Source organism: Bemisia tabaci, chromosome 4, assembly GCF_918797505.1.
Source record: "Bemisia tabaci chromosome 4, PGI_BMITA_v3".
In the NCBI taxonomy this organism is placed as follows: Eukaryota; Metazoa; Arthropoda; class Insecta; order Hemiptera; family Aleyrodidae; genus Bemisia; species Bemisia tabaci.
Genome location: NC_092796.1, coordinates 53,708,279 through 53,728,483, shown reverse-complemented (window position 1 = coordinate 53,728,483; position 20,205 = coordinate 53,708,279). Strand labels below are relative to the sequence as shown.

General features: G+C 40.7%; 1 protein-coding gene across 18 annotated transcripts in view; it reads right to left on the bottom strand.

Annotated features, from left to right (window-relative positions):
- The window catches only part of mbl (splicing regulator muscleblind), a 302,565-nt gene extending 282,687 nt beyond the window's left edge, over positions 1-19,878 (bottom strand). For 10 of the 18 annotated variants that reach the window (XM_019047068.2, XM_019047069.2, XM_019047062.2 and 7 more), the window contains exon 1: positions 19,629-19,876. The gene's annotated coding sequence lies outside the window, so the exon portion shown is untranslated. The other 8 variants (XM_072300067.1, XM_072300066.1, XM_072300069.1 and 5 more) reach the window with 3 other exon arrangements.
- Positions 19,879-20,205: the final 327 nt, after the last annotated feature.

The window sequence follows — 20,205 nt, the reverse complement described above, 5'->3', positions numbered from 1 at the left end:
CACATCTAGAGTTTTTCGCTTGCTTTCACATCTCATGTAACTTGCCCTTCGCTTATCAATGAAACAAAGGAAAACTAAAAGAACGCAATCACCGTCGAATTCGTTCAAAAAAAAAAAAAAAAAAAAAAAAAAAAAAAAAAAAAAAAAAAAAAAACCCCTACATGGTTTTTAGTCATCCGCTCTATCGTTCTCCACTTCTCCTGTATTACTTTCAACACATGTTGAAGGAGATACTCAGATCAACCCAAACTATGTGTTGCTTTTGATACAGTATAGGCTTTGAAAGGCATAAAAAACAAGTTGAAATCTGAAAACCCCGTAATCACCCAAACGCTTCCATTATTTTGTGTTCTACACTGAAAAAAAAATACGGCCGTGAGGGCCGTACTTACGGGCTATATAGACATACCGTCCGCGTTCCGGACTCAGAGGCCGAAAGTTCCGGATGTAGCACCCGGAGGAATTGAAGCTACGGATCCAGCCCCCAGAACTTCCGGCCTCAAGTGTTCAATTCCTGAAAGTAAAAGTTCCCACCTGTCGCCAAGAGACCAGTTTAGGGTCTCTTTTGGTCTCTGTTCACAACACAAAATGAAAATCCGATTCTGTCGTTGGGTTAAGCCGGAGCCAGAAACTGCCCCGCACTGAGAAAAAAAAAACACATTGGATCTAGTCCAGACTCTTAAAAACATTGACAAGAAAAAATACTTTTGATTCAATTCGATTTCTGCTCGAATCTAAACGAAATCCGCTTAAATTAAGAGGCTTGGTTCTTGATTTGAGCTAGATTCTGATTGAATCAAGAGTACTTTTTCTTGTCGATGTTTTTAAGAGTCTGGACTCTAGATCCAATGTGTTTTTTTTTTCCAGTGTGACGTCAGACAGGCTCGCGACCAAAGGGTCCCGGTTCCCGGAAAAGAAGAGGGATGCACGCCGACGCGACGCGGAGGGGGCGCGACGTGGAGGACACGGGAGACGAGGCTGGTTCCTTGTCAACAAGACTTGGCATCTCATTTATTAATTGATTTGATCCCTCCTCGCCATTTATCACTTTCTCCTGCGGTTCGATCCCCGCTCATGATTAATTGAGCCCGGCGACCGGCGACGCAGACGGCGAGCACCATCCGCGAACCCGGAGTGTTCCCTGATCCTCCCCGTCTATTTTCCCCCGGCTCCTTCCAAACCGCGCAACGCCGCGAGCAGATGACGCGAACCGCTCGTGTGGTCACCGGGAAAAACGCCACGCACTCCTCCCCACCCCACCCCCTTCACCCGTCCCGTGGAATTTCCGCGTTTTTCCGAGGGGTCACGCCTCGCGGCCCGGTTGGTGCGCCGCAAAACACAGCATTGGCAGATACAGTATATTGGCAAAATTGCTTTTCTCCGTTGAAACCTATGGAAATGCATCGATTCTTGTAAGGGTCAGGTACTCCAACAAGAATCCACTATTTAACATAGGTTTAAATGTAGGGAGTCCAGTGTTGCCTGATTGCTGGATCCACACTGGAAAAAAAAAAACACATTGGATCTAGAGTCCAGACTCTTGAAAACATCGACTAGAAAAAATACTATTGATTCACCCCTGCTGCCGAACATCAGAGGCCCCACCTTCAAGAAGCGTAAGCTCATTTTAAACGCTGTCTTTTCCTCCCTTTTTTATGGTCTGCCCGTTTGGGCTGAGGTCACTAAGATCGCTAAGTATCGTAACATAATTACTAAAACTTGTAGACCTTTTAAGAGATGTATCTGTGCAGCTTATCGCACTGTTTCCAACAACATATTAGATGTTCTTTCCGGCATTCCCCCGTCCGATCTCTATATTGAGTCTAGATGTAGGCAGTATGATGGTGAGCCAAAATCTCTCATTAAATCTGACATTGTTGAGAAATGGGTCACAAGACTGGAAGGTCAGACGGATTCCGATGTCTGGTTCAAATCAGTCATACCTGACCTCCGCAGTTTTATCCATCGACCCTTTGGTGACACAAATTTCTTCCTAACTCAATTCTTTAGTGGTCACGGGAATTTCCGGGACTATCTTCACAGGTTTAAATTGACCCCTGATGACCTATGCCCTATGCCTAATTGTAATAGTAGAGATTCTCCCGAGCACACCTTCTACCACTGCTCTTTCTTCCTCTCGGAACGCAGTTTGCTGAACGCTTCTCTTGGGGCTGTTTTTACTCTCGCCTCAACTCAAGATCTTCTTCTTTCATCGCAAGACAACTGGAATCACATCTCTTCTTATATCGAGAAAGTCCTAAGATTGAAATCAAACCAGCAGCCGTCCCTCCACCCAGACCAACCACCCCCACCCCCACCCCCCCACGCCGATGGTATACCTATTGGTAATTCCGGCGAGACCTCTTCACAACAGACTACCTGATTTTCTTTATGTCTCCAAACAGCTTAATTTCATGCCTTTTAAAATAAGTCTAAAATACTAGTTTTAAGGTCTATCAACACAGAGGGGCACATAGCTCGTCTTTTTGTATAACTTGTAATTCAAATAATAAACTTTTTTGGTCTCAAAAAAAAAAAAAAAAAAAAAAAAAAAAATCGAATTTAGGCTGAAATCAAGAACCCAACCTCTTAATTTGAGCGGATTTCCTCTTGATTTACTTAAGCTTAAATCTGATTGAATCAAGAGTATTTTTTCTTGTCAATGTTTTCAAGAGTCTGGACTCTGGATCCAATGTGTTTTTTTTTTTTCCAGTGCACTTCTGAAACAGTTTCAGAGGGTCATTTGAACATTACATGGCATGGACGGGGATTGTACAGCCTGCGGGGTGACAACTGAATGACCTTTATAGACAAAAGAATCGACAGAGCATACTAGGGGACAATGGAGCGATCCTATTGGAGGAGGCGGGTGGTTGCAATGGATAAAAAAATGCATGTGTTAGACCAACCGTCGGTAGCCCAAGAGACCCTTCATTTATAGTCCATCATTTCTCTCTTTAGTCCATAAAAATCACCCGCTTCGACCGATAAGATAGCTTCATTTTTCCTTTGTATCCCTTGTCTATCGCTTTGAAATTCCCTGACGATTGAAGATATACCGAATGGTTAATAAGACAATATTAGGAATAGTTTTGAGACAAAATGTGTTGTTTGAAAAGTCACACCCATTCCTGACAGCAAATAAAGGTGACTCAACAATTTTCCCGGACATTTTCCGGTTTTTTCTGACTTTTTAAAATTCCCCACATTTCCCGGTTTTCCCTCACTGTGGCAACCCTGAAAGTTATCGACGGCCGGTAGCAATGGTAGATGCACCGATAAAGGTTACTGACCGCAAGGAAGGGAATAAAGACTTTTAGCGCGTAAGTGCGGGGGGTTTGACTTGATTTAAATGGTTCCTAGTTGGCGCAGCGAAGCTGGGCAGTGGCGTGGCGTGAATTGCGATATATCGATTGTTCTGTAATTTTAACCTACGGTAAAGAATCGATTATGAAGGTGTTCGCTGCGAACACCCTGTTTATCGATCCTTTTCCATAGGTTTAAATGGCATAACAATCGATATATCGCAAAGCACGCCACGCCACTGAAGCTGGGAGAAGCCCAGGCACCGGGGAGCCGGAGCCTGTCAAGATCGGAAAGCGAGTTCGCCTACGATCTGGTGCGGAAACCGTCAATATTTCTGGACCAGGACATAAAATTGCGTGAGTCAGAGCGGGCGAATGTTCTGCCGTGCTAAGGAAAACGCCGTATGAACCTTCAGATGTCGCCAAATTTCCTTTAAAAAATACGAGTCCCCTGGGGAACTAAGGAATATTTCTCTTCTAATTTTTCAGGTATTTTTTTCCAGCAATTTTACCTCAAGATCCGGAAAATTTCAAGGGAAACCGTCAATGTTTCTGGACCAGGACGTAAAATTGCGCGAGTCAGAGCGGGCGAATGCTCTGCCGTGCTAAGGAAAAACGCCGTATGAACCTTCAGACGTCGCCAAATTTCCTTTAAAAAAATACGAATTTCCTGGGGAACTTAAAAATATTTCTCTTCCAATTTTCCAGGTATTTTTTTCCAGCGATTTCACCTCAAGATCCGGAAAATTTCAAGGGAAAATGGACAGCGTTCAGCAGAAAGGAACCAAAGCCTTATCAGCCATTGCCAAATTTAATCGGGCACTTTAATATTTTACCAGAGAACGTTTGAGGAGATTCCTTTGAAAATTTTAAGGTATGAGTTCCGCACCATACAGAGAATTTACTGCAATCTGCAAAAAAAATCCGGGTTGTCATGTAAAAAAGTAAATTGCCAGACTAAATGTATGACAAAGCTGATTTGGTTTGGTTCCTTTCTGCTTAACGCGGTTCAAATATACATGACTCTCTTGAGAAGTAATCATTTCAGCGGTGGAAATTTGGCAACTCTCGAATGTTTATACGGCGTTATTCCTTGGCAAGGCAGAGCAGGAGAGAGAGAGAAATCTCGATGAAACTGGCAGTATGCGTGAATCGGTGAGTGAGAAAAGCAAGGGTACGTAAATAATAAGCTCAGATGATTGCGTTCCCGGGAGGCTTTCCTCACTGTCATCTTCTTCCTAGGGAAGGGCCTAGGTTGTAGTGGCGTCTGGCGTGGCGTGTATTGCGATGTATATCGATTGTTCTGCCATTTAAACCTATGATAAAGAATCGATTATTAAGGTGTTCGCTGCGAACGCCCTGTTTATCGATCCTTTTCCATAGGTTTAAATGGCATAACAATCGATACATTGCAAAACACGCCACGCCACTGCTAGGTTGTGGCCAATGAACTAGGTTGCTCACTGGAAAAAAAAAAAAAAAAAAAAAAAAAAAAAAAAAAAAAAAAAAAGTCTCCGGAATCTAGGGTCCAGACTCTTATTTGACAAGAAAAAATACTCTCGTTTCAATCAATTGGATTTTTGCTAGAATCAACAGGAAATCCTCTTTGATTGAGAGGTTTGGCTCTCGATTTTAGGCAAAAATCCGATTGAATCGAGAGTATTTTTGAGAGTCTAGACTCCATACCCAAGAGATTTTTTTTCCAATGGTGTCACTGACTTAGTTCAACTTTCGTTACTTGAATTGTTCGTATGGTTGTTTGAATTAAAAATGGCGCACTGAACCAGTGGAGAAAGCAAATGCGCTTGTGTGATCATTTTTCAAACTTAAGGTGAAAAGGCACATGAAATTGGACTTTCACCGATTTCCTTCACAGGTTCCGAAAGATAGTCAACGACTATCAACGACTGAGCCTAAAGTCAGGATTATCCACACACTTAGAAAACCAATCTAGTACATATTGATCACCGAAATGTTTCGGTTTCGGTTAACAAAGTTTGGGGTTACAGAAACTTAACTGCGGTTTACCGGGATTCGTACCTATTAGTTAGGTTACCTGAATAGAAACGAAAAAGTTTAGAACCGGGAACATTCTCTCCGTGGAGAGGTCAGATTCGCACCAAGGCAATCAGAAGTATTCATTGATAACAGAAATCAATTTTGAACCGACGACAAGAAATTTTCGACTTCGATGTCTGCTCGGTTAAAACCCAACAGTCGACGGGCTCGTAAAATCGCGAGGAAGCGATCTCCTGATAAAACACGAGTGCTTTCTTTCATAGCAAATCGGAGGATTTACGCGAAGAAAGAGCAAGAAGTTTGTGGATAACATTACAACAATAAAGGGAATGGAGGGGGGGGGGGGGGGGGGGTTTAAACCGCTTCATACGGTGGATATTCGCCTCGGCAATATTGGAAAGGATATCACTAGAGGAGGGGGCAGGATGGGGGGATTGGGGGGTCGCTAACAGACAAATCGTAGCTACAAGTCCTTCTGAATCGAACACAGTTGCCACTTAGGTTTTCAACGATATAATTTTCTTTAGTATAATTTGTAAGTTGCGCCAATCATGGTATTACAGTATCAAGTTTTGACTATTGGAACTTCAAAATTGGCAAAAACTCCTGGGATCCTTCGAGCTTTTGAATTTCCACTTTCGACAATTGGATATACGAGAAACATGGATGATTAATTGGAGTAAAACTCACTATCGGTTTTCTACCATTGTTTTTAAATGAGATTTGCGGGGAAAACAGGGCGAATTTCTTCATCATTGATCGATAAATCCAAAAGGGTTGAAGAAATTAGGATGTGACGTTATGGATGACATTGGATGCGTTTATCGAAAAATGATATTTCGACCAGTATTGGAAAGCATTAACCAGTGGCGTGTCGTGCTTTGCGATATATCGATGGATCTGCCATTTAAACACGTGGAAAAGGATCGATAAACAGATATCGAGGTGTTAGCACCGAACACTTCGATCATCGACTCTTTACCACAGCCTTGAAAGAGGAGAAAATCGCCAGTCGACCATTCACACCGCGCAACTTATATAAACTTGGCGCCGAAACTACGGCAATCTCATTCCTCATTGATTAAAACGATTCTACCGCAGAAACAAGGTTTCATGAATAATTCTTAAGCGACGTGGCAACATAGCCTTTTCCTCCAAAAGCTGCCCTGGAACGGGCGAGGGAGGAAGCGCCGAGGAACTGCGTCAGATATTCGTGCAAAAACAAATCCGCTTTGCGATATGGCTCGCTGACTTTCAATCCCATTAAAGCAATAGTTTTGCGAGGAGAAAAATCGGTGAAGCTGAAAAATAGCAGATTGGGGATTTTAAAAATTCCTGAGAAGCGGCAAGGGGAGAGGGTGGGTATTACACATGTTAGAGAATGATTTCAGGCAGTTCACTTCAGCCTCCGATTATGGCTTATGAGATGAAGAAGATTATACCGGCTATTAATTGAATCAATTTGAGCACTAATACCACTAGTATAGTTTCTTCACTTTACATTTTACTCCTTTTCCCTGTAAAATGCAGTCATAGCTGAATGAGCTTTGTCTCTATACCTATATTTTTAATATTTGCCTGAAAATTTAAAATTGTGACCCAACGTCCAATTGAAATTACCGTCAAATTCGCACTGCCTATCACAGAATGGAATTTCCCTCAATTATTTAGAGGCTTGTGAAAATTCAATTAAAATGCACGCGCAGAGAACCCAGATAAATTGATTGGACCGATATTTTAAGCACGTTCATTTTTCCTATCATTTTACCCTTTTACCGATTCAATTATGAGCTTCAAAATAAGCCTACGCTGGCGCTGAAATTTCATTCATCTCTCCAATGCACTTAATGTTGACGAGATCATCAGCCGACGCGGAATTTCCCCGATTTGGGTCAGTAAGCCAATTATTTATGATAACGGATGAACAAAGGTTGCATAATTAATTGAACGATAGCTGCCCGCTTTTCGCACGTTGACACAGCAACAAAAGCCATTCCATGGCCAGAGTGCGAAACTACGTACAGTGGATATCGGATATAACGACCTTGAAGGGACCAGCCATATTCGGTCGTTATAGCCGATAGTCGTTATAACCGATAGTGGAATTTTTACGCACGTACCCTATGTTAAAGAGCTGAGAACAAGGCTGTGCTGTAGGTGGGATTCCAGGGCCCGGTGAATTTTGCTGCTGATTCATTATCTCTTCAGTAACACCTTTGTTTATTAGCTTTATCTAATTTTATTTGAATTGAATATTTATTTAATTCATTTATTTTTTTTATTTTTTTATTCTAGGACTAATTTTAATTAAAACACTTTGTTTGAATTTGTAAAAACAAGGTATTTTATAATATTGAGATTACATGCACTACACACTACATTATGTTTGCTATACATATGCGCAATACCGAAGAAGTATAAAACTTCTAATTTGAATAATAGTCCGTGATTTTTTTTTGCTTCACAATTGTGTTCGCGTACCCTTTTTGTAACGCTCTATGGGCCGAGCGTAAAGTGTGATAAAGTGGAATCGTTCCATTCTGGGTTCAAAATTAGGAATTTTTGAACAGTTGTGATGGCTTCTAGGGCGTCTGGAAACGAGATCCTCTCCTCTTCGGCCTCTGTTGCTGTCGCTCAGGTCGTTATAACCGATGACCACATCTGTTGGGACGCGAAAACTCCGTCGCTATGACCGATATGTCGTTATATGCGATGTCGTTATAACCGATACATAAATACATTGAATGAATGGGATTTCAGCCGGGACCGACCAGTTTACGTCGTTATGCCCGATATGTCGTTATAACCGATGTCGTTATATCCGATATCCACTGTATCTCCGTTTGCTACGCTGCAAGATTCCTTGCATTTTCCTTCTTTCTTTGCAAAATTGTCAGCGTAATTTCTTAGCAACTCCCTGGATTTTGCTTCTCTGTCAGCAGAATACTCTGTATGAATATAGAGTCATAAAACTGGATTCTTTCTTGTTGGAAAAATGAACTGAAATCAGAAATTTTGAAACACCACGATGGAGGTATGTGGTTTTGTCATCCTACTGATTCCTAGGTCCACTGCTTTGCGCGATAATACCCAATCCGCTCGGGCTAATTTTTTCGGCGCATACTTTTTCTGCTATCATTTTGCCGAGGTTATTTTCCGCTCACCAATTAGTCGCTGCGATCTTGCGTCAGCTAGTCTTTCCCGGAAAAGAGAACCTTCCTCGTGATTATGAGGCAGCAGTTTCATTCGTTTTCTCCCTGAAATTTTAGAGAGAGTCAATCGATTCGATTTTCCGTTTAGAAAAGAAAACTGGGAAATCTCTGATACAACTCGACGCTTGACCACCGTATCGTTGTTAGAATGCCTGTATAGAGAGAGTGCGAACGTCGAAATATGAAGATCTTAGGGCCAAGAGGGGCGACCAACCTCCTAACACGAGAAAATTCACCGCCGATCAGTGCGACACCCCCCCCCCCCCCAAAAAAAAACCCTTCAGATTCAAATATTAAACCAAGATGAAAGTTCCATGAAAGTTCATTAAGGAACTTGAAGGTGAAACATGAAAGGTGCCCTTCCGCAAACAGGGTGTCTAGTATTTTTTAATTTTGAAAAATCCTGATATTTTCCTGATAATATATAAAAAATTCCTGATTTTTCGATTTTGAAAATTCCTGATTTTTTGATTTTGAAAATTCCTGGATTTTTCGATTTTGAAAATTCCTGATTTTTCGATTTTGAAAATTTCTGATATTTACCTGATTTTCCTCTTAAAAACTATATTTATTGCATTAATGCATGCGGAAACTAAATTTTCTGACAGAGTGAGAAAAATTCTTGATAAAACGTCCAATTTTTTCGATTTTCCTGATTTTTTCCTAATCGGCCAAAATTCATGATATTTTCCAGTTTTTCCTGATGCTACACACCCTGGCAAAGATGGTTGGCTACTCTTTGGGGCCCTAAAAGCTCCATGACCTAACCTCAAAATTACCGACATGTCCGTACTCTTCCTACATCCTACGTAGGTACTCTGATCGTTATGAAATATTGAAACTCCCGCGAATTTTTCGCTGATCGAAGTGGCTAGTAGAGCTCGGCCCGGAAGAACTGGGTGTGTTGAGCGATGACAAGGCAGGTTCCCAGCGAGGCCCCCGGGCCGCCGAGGGGCCCCAGCCGCCTGAGCCGGACCCAGCGCGGGGGCAGGCGGGGGGGGGGGGGCGACGGGGGCCAGGCCCGCACAACAATGCAACGTATGTAATTTTATATGTCATTGTTGTCAAGGTGAAACCGAATCCACGGAGCTCACTCGGCTGCGTTGAAAAACGGACGCAACTTAGCCGAGTCCTGCTCATCGCCAAGCTGCCACCGAATTCCTTATTGGATCCAATTTGAAGCACACAAGTCGTCGCTCCTAGAGTCCCTTTATACTGAGAGTCAAGACAACACCCCCTCATGGAGTCACAAACGGGAATAAAAATTACAGAAATTGAACGTTTTTCGTAATCTTTGATCGGCCCACTCTCAAATTCCTTTCTTCGTGCCTTCCGTCATTCCGTTTGTTCCTTGCCGAACCCGTGATTCCGTGGTCCATTCCAGATTATAATCTTCGCAATCGGAGATATGTAATCTTTATCCCCGTTAGTGACACTGTGAAGGCCTAAAATACGGGAACCAATCAGAAATGGATTCACATTGTCTTGACTCTCAGTATAAAGGGACTCAAGTCGCTCCTGGAAGCGTACCTCAATTTTCAAATGAGCCCCAGGGATATGGAGTTATACAGAGAACAGAGCTCACGTGAAGATCCAGATACGCCCTTACGTCACCAAGTGAAGAATCGAAATTCAAATCGTCCTAGCGTCACCACCTTAGTCATACTTTCGCTTTAAAAATCTTTGAGGAAGCAGTTTCTAAATATGGATCATAATTTCAGGACAAAAATTATCACAAGTGAAGCACTCGGTGCAGAAAGAGCATTTTTCAGTTGCAATGGCTCAAAAACTCCACTATCTTTTCATGCATTATGATGGAAGCAAATGTATGTAATTTCTCGGAGCTTTCTTTTCTTGAGATATTATTTTGACTTAAAGCGTCGTACATTGTCGACAAAATTTCGTTTTGCATACTTAAAGATACGTTGTTTTGTAGTAGTTTTATGATCTTAAACTTTACGATAGCAAAACAACATTTCTTCAACCCACAAAAAGCTGACTTCAAAGTTAAATCCACACAGATTTGACTTTAAAAAAAAAAAAAAAAAAAAATTGTCGGCAAGAAACGACGCTTTAGTCAAAATAATTTCTTAAGAAACATTCTTTTCAGTGAAGTCAACAAAAGAAAAAGACGGGGAAACTTGGGAAACTTTTAACTATTTGAAACAAGCAACTATCTGCATAATGCAAATGAATGAACAAATGAATGAAATTAAATAAAAAAAAATGAGCTAGATCTCATGGCTACTAATAGCAAAAAGTGGTCCGTTCTTGTTTGCCCAAACCAATGGATTGAACCGAGGAACGATCCTGTGAATTAAGCGCAACTGACTTATCATTACAGGTAACTGTAACTGCAAATGCCTGGGAGCTGGGTCCTAGGGTAGCGACGCGACGCGACGCCAGCTCCAGATTAAACATTATTCGACCTCCAGAGATAGCCCGATACATGACGCACTTTCTCCGGTACTTAACGGACAACAAAGACATGGAAATAAGGACCTATTCTCGGTTAAATATGGAAAATTACGATGGGGTCAGTCGACCGAACAGGAGGGCAAGGTCGAACAAAGCTGCACTGCTGCCAGATAGGACTCAGAAACTCCTAATTACAGCGGATGTTAGACGTAGAGTGGACGGGAAGACACCGTTGCGCGGTTAGAACACTAGCGCCGCCTGGACCGAGCCGCATTATTGAGAGGATGAGTCTGAATGATAACGCGAAGCTCGAATCGGAGCAAGTCAAGCTCGCGGTTGCCTTTTTAACGCATATCACATACGTTCTCTGCCGAGCTAAGGAAAAACGCCGTATGAGCTTGCAGGCGTTGCCAAATTTCCTTTGATAAAACACGAGTTTCCTGGTAAACTTATGAATATTTTTCTTCCAATTTTTAAGATAATTTTGTTCGCAATTTCACCTAAAGTCCCTGAAAATTTCAAGGAAAAATATTCATATCTAACCTCAAAAATTAACATTTTACTGAAGGGAATTTGGCAAATCTCGAAAGTTCATACGGCGTTCTTCCTTAGCACGGCAGTTCTGCAGCGAAATAAATGGAAAATCGTGAGGATTCGGCAACTGAGAGCCCGGTCCCTTGTCTCCTCGACGCCGACGATAGTATGCTGTACGATACTCGAAAGCATGCCTATAACCGTATAACACTCTACGATATCCGCGGAACAATGGTTCAGCCGCGTTTATTAACGCTCCCGAGACCGCGGCTGCCAAACCTAGCAAGCGCCAAGGTGTGAATTGAAAGCCAAGCGCCAAGGAAGAGAGCCTTTTCAATTTTTCCAGAAGTCAGAGCTGCCATGCTATACTGCCGTGCTAAGTTAAAACGCCGTATGAGCATTCGGATGTTGTCAAATTGCCTTTCAGAAAACATTTATTTTTGAAACAGTTATGAATATTTTTCCTTGCAATTTTCAGACTTTTTGGACCAAATTAAGTACGAACAAATTATTCTGAAAAATTGGAAGAGAAATATTCACAAATTTCCTGGAAATTCGTGATTTTTCGAAGGAAATTTGGCAACGCCTGACGACTCATACGGCGTTCTTCCTTAACACGGCAGTATAGAGAGAGACACCGTATATGAACACTCCAACGTTGCTGCGTGTAAAGGCAAGACTTTCTACTTTAATTTGAACATTAAAAAAAACCAATGCGAAAAGCCTGATAAGCTGTTAATACCTGATTTGACATTATTTAATTATTAGAGAAAAATATCACCAATTATTAATAATATTAATTTAAAATTATTAATATTAAAGCCCACAACCCCTCGTCGTTCCTCCGGTAGATATCTCGCAACCTGCCGAACAAAGCCTTCTATGAGTACCACCTGCGAGCAACTTGATAATCCTCTCGATCGAAACATGACGTCATCCCGGCGTGTCTATCTATAGAGCATGGATAAGTCTTCAAGCCGCGAGAGACGTTGCCAGTTCAAAGGGATTATCCACACATCATATGGATCTCGACGAGGAATGTTAGAATTTTCCGCGCCAGCGGGTTACGCTGAAAAAGCGATCGCCGGATCGTCGAACTGAACAATGGCTATCGGATGAAAATGGAAATCGGATCTGACGACCAGGGTTGCCATCCCTCCGAAAATCGGGAAATCCCTCGCGTGAAAGAAGGGATAGCGGCGGAAAATCCGGCGCCGCCACTGACGACCGGTAAAGGATATCCCGTTTATCACAATCCCGCGTCGAAGCTGATAACGACCGCTCGCCTACGAATCCACGAGGCGCGACTATGCAGATAAAGCGTTATGCGAGCTACATTTAGACGATTTATCTTCCAACGGCTACGAGGCCATGATATGAAAAACGGGGGGAAAATGGGGGACGAGATGAATTTGAAGTCATGCTAGAGTCGTTTCTTCGGGGGAGCGAGTGGGCACTTCCGCGGAATGGGATTTTCTTCGGGGGGAAAATTTCCTGGTTGAGAGAAAGAGTGACCCACGCCACGTCTAGCGTCGACGTCCATTGCCTGTCTCGCGTTGAAACAATGAAAGAAATGTCTTCCTTGACTACTATACTGCCATACTAAGGAGGAACAGCGTATGACACTTCGAGTCATCAATGAACGACAATTAATAAATAATATTAATAACACTATAAAGGCGTAAAAACTGCTCCATTACAGTTTTTCCGTTAAGTAAGTGAATCCCGCACTGGAAAAAAGAAAAGATCTAGAGTCAAGACTCTTGAAATTATTGGCAAGAAAAAATACTCTTGATTCAATCAGATTTTTGCTTAAATCAACAGGAAATCCGCTCAAATTAAGAGGCTTGGTTCTTGATTTAAGCAAAAATCCGATTGAATCATGAGTATTTTTTCTTGTCGATGTTTTTAAGAGTCTGGACTCTGGATCCAATGTGTTTTTTTCTTCCAGTGCGTTCTAAGCCGCTTGAGTTTCTTCAATGTTGTTTATTCATTGACGAAAAAACTAAAGAACATAATGCATCGGAACTTTCTGGGAAAGTCCCCTGGATTTTACAGAATATGCTTAGTTTACTAATTTTGAGTCAAGTTGTGGCCTAAATAAAACACGAAGCAACGATCAATGAAGATGAGAAGTGAGAGGAAAAGTTTATGGTCTCGCGAGGAGAACAAAAATCATTCGCCTCTCGGAAGTCACGCTAAACTAAAATGCGTAATGCAACTATTTCAACCCCTGAGAAGCTAAAACGGTGCTCATCGTGTTGAAAGCTAACCTGATTTCTCAAAAAAATGTTTGCAAAAAACTGAGGCAATTCCGTGCTTAACGAGTCCAGATTTATCAGTGATTGTTAGTGATCAGGAGGTTTCCTAAGATTTTACTTTGGATTTTCCTGATTTTTCCCGATATTTTGATTGATATTTTCAGATTTGTACAAATAAATTGACACTCGTTTAATTTTAGAAACCACCATATTCGGTGAATTGAATCAAAAATTTCACTTTGGCACACGCTAAACTGCAGTTGAAAAATGCCCTCTCGGAATTTCCTGAACCACGATCAATTTTCTGATATTTTCTCGATGTCAACAAACTTCTTGATATTTTTTGGTTTTCACCAACACTGGACAAAAACACATTGGATCTAGGGTCCATACTCTTAAAAACATCGACAAGAAAAAATACTCTTGATTCAATCAGATTTTTGCTTAAATCAAGAACCAAGCCTCTTAATTTGAGCGGATTTCCTTTTGATTTACGCTTAAATCTGATTGAATCAAGAGTCCTTTTTCTTGTCACTGTTTTCAAGAGTCTGGACTCCAGATCCAATGTGTTTTTTTCCCAGTGAACGGCAGACGCAACGGAAATCTCCCCGCTTCCCGGCAGAATTAGCACCCTAGAAAGAGCTTCGTTGTTCGAGAGGTTTCAACGCGGAATCCCGTAGTAAAATTCCTGAAAATTCCCGACGTTGGCGGGCGTTGCGGGGGCGGAATTTCCCTCGGCACGACAGGCCCCCGGGGGGCGAATCGCCGGGCGAAACTTGGCGGCAACGACGGGCAGGAAGCTCAAAGCTCTGGCGCGGAGCCTTCGTCATCGTCGCGTCGCCGGAAAGTTTATCGATTGCGGCCCGCTCGACTCCGACTTCCAACCCTGGGCCACTGCAGGCGGACCCCGACCCCCCCCCCCCCCCTCGCCACCGTCCCGACTTACAACTTTCCGCCACCGCATCGCGTGAGATAACCGGCCAGCCCCGACCCCCTTCCCTCCGCCACACGTTTCGTCGCCTTGGATTAAAAAAAAACCCCGGTAGGGTGGCACCGACCCAGGACTCCAACCCTCGCGATAAATCGATTCACCTCGCATTAAACCTTGCACAAAGGATCGATTCGTGGGTTGAACGGTAAAAATCGAGTATTAACCACACCTTGAGGGAGAAATAATCGATAGTTGGTCATTTATGCTTCGCATGAACGTTAATTGGGTTGGCTCCGGCATAAATTAATAACCGAGTCGATGGAATACATAAAAAAAATATTTCACCCGCTTCTGCGAGGCCCCTTTCGAGGGCTTGAGATATTTCAGTAATTAATTCGAGGCTGCGGCCACGTGTCAAGATTAGGGCTGGCCTGGAATTATGAGGGAGGCTGGGATCGGCTTCGGGTTTGTCATTGAAAGTTTCCGAGAATTGTTTCGAGAGCGCGGGGAGAAATCGCGCCGCGCTCCGTATTGTCGAGTTTGATTCTGGAAATTAAAATGAGACTGGGAACGAAATCTGCAACGTTTGCAAATCGTCGTGACATCGCACGTAAGAAAAAAAACCGACATTTTTTGTTCATACACTGGAAAAAAAACCACATTTGGATCTGGAGTCCAGACTCTTGAAAACATTGACAAGAAAAATGACTCTTGATTCAATCAGATTTAAGCTTAAATCAAAAGGAAATCCGCTCAAATTAAGAGGCTTGGTTCTTGATTTAAGCTTAAATCTGATTGAATCAAGAGTACTTTTTCTTGTCGATGTTTTTTAGAGTCTGGACTCTAGATCCAATGTGTTTTTTTTCCAGTGATTTTTTGCTAATATGAGACACAGAGTGATGTAGCCGTGCGGTTAATGCAGGACCGTGTAACAAAGAAAAAATAGATAAAGTCGACCAGAAGGTTTCAACTCGAACAATCAAGACTACCTAGGTGCGAATAGTTGTGTGAATTAGTTGAATATGATATGGATTGTAATCTTTGAGAGAAAAAAAATATTTGAGACAGAAAATATATCAATTCTCGACAGAAGTATTCATCTTGCGGACCTCTGACAAACGTCCATTTAGAATTAGATCATCTCTTGTTAACATAGCCTTTTTACTCTCGACGCCGGTTCCCCTGCGCAAATTGTGGTTGCTGGTTTAGTTGCTTTGATTGCATAAAAACTGATATTTTTTTCATGATGATACGTAATTACTTCACTTATATTTTTGGGTTTCGAAAATTTAAAAAAATCCTGTGAGGTACGAACTACGAATGCAAATGATTTTGACCATAATCCTGGTAATTTCGACCGGAGGAAATGAAGATAATTTCCAAGAATCGGCTGAAAAAGGAGGGCAGTTAAAATCTTAATGCAAGAAACTTCTCGACGTTTCTCAAAAGGCCTAATTCACTTTCAGGAGAAATTTTGTAAAAGATCTCAAAGGTGTCTTCGGTATAAGAGAAATGGGGAACGTGAGAGTAAATGATACATATTCAAAAAGTAAAAAAGCGAACGACAAAGCAGCATTCCTAAATGTATGCCTCAGGGATGATTAGGATGATTTACTTTCCTACCAACATCCTAAAAGTCCAATTCTGGTGTCTTCTTTTCAAGTATCTACTGATCTCCTTCACATGTTAAAACAAAGATATACCTAGATATCATAATTTGGCAATTTTAATGTTCAACATATTTACAAAAGCAGGACCATTCAAAAACTCATTTTCCACCCCCCCCCCCCCCAAAAAAAAAAAAAACAAAACTAGGTAAATAATTTTGATTCCAACGATATTTTCAATTTCAAAATACTTGAATGCTTGTGAATTACAATTATGTATTATCAGTTCACTAGCAAGATATCCATTCTGAAATTGTCTGTAGGTGTACTAGAGCACTAAACAATAAAATCCAAATATATATTCCTTCTATCTACTTAGTTTACTCAATTTATGTGAATGATTTTTTGGGCAAGAGCGAACAAAGATTCATAGAGTCATTTAAACATTGAGATCAGGTTCTTTACAAAATGTGGTATCGATGGATTACATGAACTACCCAAAATATTATTCAGCAAGGTATTGGCATCTGCTCAGTAAAATTTTTAAAGATTTAATCTTCAAAAAGATCGAAATTATGTCCCAATTATATTCACAGAGAGGAATTTTAAAAAGTAGGAGAGAAATAAATAAAAAAATAAAAGGTGTAAAAGAATACCTGGTCTCACAAAAATCCTCTTACTATTTTTTTACCTAATTTTCCAATACTGACAACAAGGAAAGGAAATTAATAATAATAGAATAGGAGCCGATACCTATTAAATATTCCTAATTAAGTAAATAATAACATGTTCTTCTCCAATTAATTTATAAAGTATCTAACTAGCAGGAATTTTAAACATTGAGAAAAAAATATCAAGTGCCTATCTATAAAACATTGCAAAGCATTTCTCCTCTACGCCTAGAATCCCACTAAAATATGTAATTAATTTGGAAAATTTGTGATGAGCAAAAGAGAGGAGGATGTACTTCATCAGACTTGATAAGATAATCAATAGCACTTTAAATTCTCTTGTGAGCGATGTTGGAACTTAGTCATTAATCGCGTATTACTTATATATAGGTATACTCAATTATGCTGGCATGTTTTGAAGGTAATTTTCAGGGACAAGATAACCTATGTATACTCATTATCATTGAATTTCACCTCTTAAATTCAGCCCAACTGAAAGTACCTAATTTTCAGCAAATTGAGGAAGACTCAAAAATGTTTCAGACATGCTGGTAGGGAATTATCTCTCAACACAGCAACAATACTTACATATTGGTGACAACATTTACTAAGTACCTACCTACTTATAATTTAGGATACAAAATATGTCGACTACTCATCAAGAAACATAAGTGTTTCAAAATCACTGAATAAGTAAAAGATTGGCAAATTTTAAGGACCTGGATATGAGAATACAGCTTTATGTTGTGAATGCACACCTCTGAATGTTCTGAATGATCAATTGAAAACTTATAATTTTCCAACTTCAAGCTTTGGAATAAAAATTCATTTAACATAGAAGTTTTGACGTAATTAAGTAAAATTAGTGTTTTCAAGAATTGGCAAAGGGAAGATGATTTGGAGGTTCTCAGAAAACAACATTGCACGATAATGGATAATTTCAATTTTGATGAGCCCAGCATGAAAGAATGAAAACTTCGGTTATGAGATGTTTGGGAATTATTACCCTCTGCCTTCATTTCAAGTATTGGATTGCAAATTGCAAAAAGGAACCAAAAGCATTGCAATGATACTGAGATTTTGCATTTTAATCCTTTGCAATATGATTACTGAAATCATGAAAAAATATGAAATAACATGGTAATTTTTGTCTTAAATTTACAGTTTTTAGGGAGTGTGATAGAAACTGTCAATGGATGATCAGGTTTTTCTCCAAAGACAAATGAAGTTGCACAATCTTTGCAACATAGCAATTCTCCCGATTCCTTTTTGCAAAATGCAATCCTATTTATTCCTTGTTAAAAAAACATAAAAACCAGATTTTAAGCTTAGTTCTGCAAGGAAAGCCCTCTAAAAACATTACCTATCCAAGGAAGCTGACTTTAATTATTTTTGGTAATTCATAACCCTTGTTCTTAAAATCTGAACAGAAAACTCCATGCATCTGATGACAAACTAGCTCTTTGAACCGAAACAAAAAAATTCCACCAAAACCACCCTAGCGTTCAAAATTACCAGGCGGAAAAAGCACACTTGCCAAGTGCTTACCGTTCTCTCATAAAACACTGAGGCAAGTAGAATCATGAGAAACTTAGGAAATAGAAATACTGCAGAAAAGAGATCCTGTGGGTAACTAATTGAGCCAATTGAACACTTAAGTAATCAGTTCCTATTTCAATTTTACAGGGAATGAAGAGAACAACTCTCAGGAAATCCCAAATAATAAGAACCTCAACTCATAACACAGGCATTCAGGGCTGCCTCGTCATTTTTTCAGCGCCTTATTAACGGAGACTTCTTTCACTCGGGGTACCTACACTCCATAAAATCAGTCTACGTTAGGATGCCATATAATTTGCCTCGCACATATACAAAGAGAGCCAGGGGAGCCAAAATAACACGAGAATGAAACTGAGAAAATATCCTGTCTGGCTGAGTTTACATTGAGACTATAACAAATGAAGCGGTAAGAGTAAATAATAGTACCGGGAGCTTCAGAGGAAATATTCAGATGAATAGAGTAAGATAAATTAAAATAGAAAAGCAGCAAGGTCTTCAAGCTCGAGAGGCGAAAAATCTTATCGCTCATACTGTGAGAAACTATGACATAGAAGCGCTTAATATTCCACAATCTAGGGAAAAGCACACTATACATTCAACCTTGATTGAAGTGCAAGTGACGGCGACGCATAGGTAGCTTTATATTGAAAAGAACATGTACTACTACGGCTAACCTTAAAATTAAATAAATACCTTCAAGACCAAACGTAATTATTTTTGGTTCAGAAATCCGAATATGTATCCAAAAACAAGAAAGGTATTCCATTCGAAAATCACAAAATGAACAACGCAGAGGGAGTATTGATAAAATCGCGAAATAAAATAAATGATGAAATTGAGATGATCTACGGCGATTCACAGGTGAAAACTGAACGGACGGACTGAAAACCATGGAATTCCACGCGAGGTAATCAAGAGATATTCAATAACTGGAAAAGTATGCGAATACAAGACTTTTCCCAACGAGTAAAACACACATTGCAATGATGATGATATACTTAAAACTATGTATTCAGAGATTTGAATAATTGATATTCACTGGAATTTCAACTTTCCTCGGAGAGGAAACACTAGGTAATCACAAGAGAGGAACAATATGTTGATGCATACCTTTTAAGCTAAAAGAACAATGAAACCGATTAAAATCCAAGTTAAACGGGGCACGAACTAATCACACGATACGAACGACCTTACTTAGACTGGAAAATTGAATTTCGAAACTGATAACTATTTTATAACCTCCTTGTTTTTCGTGCACAGAGGAGAATCTAAGAACGGAAGAAAACGACACGCACGGCTTACGTCAGCGCAAGTTCTCATCCGTCGGCAGACTGACAAACAACATGGCTGGAGGAAGAGGGGAAGCCGCCAGCGAGTTCCCAATCGTGCGATACCAGTGGTGGGGGCAGACCGCCACGAGGATTTCGGAGGGGAATATACACCTACTTGAACAACATAGCAAGCAGTGTTCCCCTGTTCCCCTCTCGCGGGTTCCCCACCCGGGACGAATCCATCTTCTTGCCGGCACAAGTGTATCATGAAAATGAACACTATACGTGGTCTGTAAGCTTATTTTACTACAACCATGGTGGCTAAGTCCCGGAAAAACTAAGAGAATCATCAGGGAAAATATCCGAGAAAATTAGGGAAGATGCCGGGGAATTGGTGCTGAAAACCGGGGATTTCT